The 2,500-nt window shown below is 31.6% G+C and overlaps 1 protein-coding gene across 1 annotated transcript in view; it reads right to left on the reverse strand.

Moving 5' to 3' along the window:
* LOC122638029 (ribosomal protein S6 kinase alpha-5-like) overlaps positions 1 to 2,500 on the reverse strand; it is a 59,755-nt gene that overhangs the window by 48,433 nt on the left and 8,822 nt on the right. The window lies entirely within an intron of this gene.

Genomic DNA, 2,500 nt, shown 5'->3' on the forward strand with positions numbered 1-2,500 from the left:
TTCGTTTGGACGGTAAATTTTTAATGATACTTCGTAGAACGTTTCCAAGTAAGATGACGGAATAAAAATCACCTGTCCACAAGCGTGAACCTGGACGCGTATGTGTAGGATTAATGAACGTCGTTCGACGAATTCGTAGTCCCCTCTTTACGAGCACCAAGCATGCAAAACGATTCGAAAGAACGGGATCGCCCTGTCTCTCTTATGTGTACTTGTATTTTATATATATATATATATATATATATATATATATATATATACACACGACGTGTACTGTGTGAGAGACCGAAGTCCCTCGACGATCGTGATTCTTTCATATTATATTTCGTGTCGCGAGATCGGCCATGAACGCGAATGAAATTTCAGAATAATGGAAGAAGAAGAAGACGAAGAAGAAGAAGAAGAAGAAGAAGAAGAAGAAACACGACAACGAAGACGACAGTGTCGACTCAAGCGAGAGTCCGTGCCCTGGTTGCATAATTTGTGGCAATTTGCAAAGTGACAGTGCCGTATCAATCGGTGATCATTGTCATGTTTTTCATTTCCTTCGTTATTACAAAAGTAGATAATTATTAAATTATGTCTTCTACATATATGTATATATATATATATGTGTGTGTGTATATATATATACGTATATATACATATATATTTTTAACGAAATATTTACGTGATAACAATACGTAAGTATCTATTAAGTAATCCAACACGATCTATCTTCGATTACATTTCGTTACTATTAACATTACGTCTTACACGTTATAATCGTCGAAATATAGATTTTTATGGGACAATTGAGACGTAACAGTACCGTATCTAGAAATGGATCTCTACCATTCTATTACTAGCAATTTTTGTTCCTTTTTTTTTCTTTTTTTTTTTTTTTTCTTATCCCATTATCAAAAATTTAATAATTAACAGTTTAATACGAGTATAAGAAAAGAAGAAAGAAAGAAAATGAGAAAACAATTAAAAAATAATTAAAATTTGATCCGAATTCGTCGCGATTTTCCACCGTCGTCTTGGTTAGTTAGCTTTATGTAAAGCCAACACGAGAACGTTATCGTTAGGCGGGATAAACTGCGAAGTCGAGTAGAACTCGATAAATCATGAAAGTATATGAAAGGCGTCGGTAGGGACACGTCCACGTTCGTCGTCGTCGTCGTCGTCGTCATCGTCGTATAATTCGTCGTTGGCGAAAACACCAACGGCACCAACCAGGGCCGTGTCCTTAGCATGAATATTCATTCACCCCTTCTTCCTGAACGAACATTACGAGGAACGATCTCGTCAGTCCTGATTAGGGTTCCCCTGTTCCTTCCGAGTGTCAAGTTCCCTGCCCTCCCCAGGTGGCTTCCAGGAAAACAACTTAGATACATATGTTGCAACATACGAACGTTACCAAATGCAAATACAAATTAACGAAAGAAGCAAAAAGTTTTCATTTTTCATTTTTGTTTCTTTTTTTTTCTTTTTTTTTTTTTTCTTTTCTTTTTTTTCTTTTCTTTTTTTTCCCCTCTCTCGACAAATTGTTTGCATACGAGAGCTTGAAATTATTATTATTATTATTTTTTTTTTCTTCATATTATTATTATCATTATCTTCTTTCTTTTATTTCATTTAATAGGATTAAATAACGATAACTTATCGTTCTTTTATTTTTCGAAAGAGCAATTTTTTCTTTCTCTTTTTTATTTCTTCATTTTTTTTTTTTTCTTTCCCCTTTCAAAACATCGTACCGGACTCGAAATTGTATTTTGCTTGCAATTATTATTATTGTTGTTGTTATTATTATTATTATTATTATATTATTATTATTATTATTATTATTATTATTATTATTATTAATTTTCTTCTTTATTTAATAAAATTAAATATCAATAACTTCTTTATATATCGAAAGACAGTCCGCACACGTGCGCCATGTTTTCGATCAGGGTTGCGTAATTCATCGCAATTGGTAGATGATTTGGATCGCATAAGAGCGATGGTAAAAAATAATAATAATAATAATAATAATAATAAGGTGTAGGGTCAATGGTAAATTTATAAACGGTAAATAATGGATCGAGGAATAAAAAAAATGAAAGAAAGAAATAAAGAAAACAAGAAACAAAGAAACAAAGAAAAAAAGAAAGAAAGAAACAAAGAAAGAAAGAAAGAAAGAAAGAAAGAAAGAAAAAAGAAACTGAAGCTTCTCGTTTAACAATTTCAATTGAAGATATCTGTTATTGGTGTCGGAATAATTGAGATAATTTGCCAGAGTGGAAACCTTTCTCCCTCTCTCTCTCTTTCTCTTTCTTCCACATCATCATCTTTGCTTTCTCTTGACAAACTTCGATATTTTACTTAGTTTCCTTCTTTAATACAAATAATTTATTTAATTTCTGACTTGTTAATGTAATAATAACAACCTATACATATGCACATATATATATATATATATATGTATATTATAATAAATCTACTGTCGAACGTCGAATTTATTGATCAATCAAGG

The sequence above is a fragment of the Vespula pensylvanica genome, chromosome 2 (assembly GCF_014466175.1).
Source record: "Vespula pensylvanica isolate Volc-1 chromosome 2, ASM1446617v1, whole genome shotgun sequence".
NCBI lineage: Eukaryota > Metazoa > Arthropoda > Insecta > Hymenoptera > Vespidae > Vespula > Vespula pensylvanica.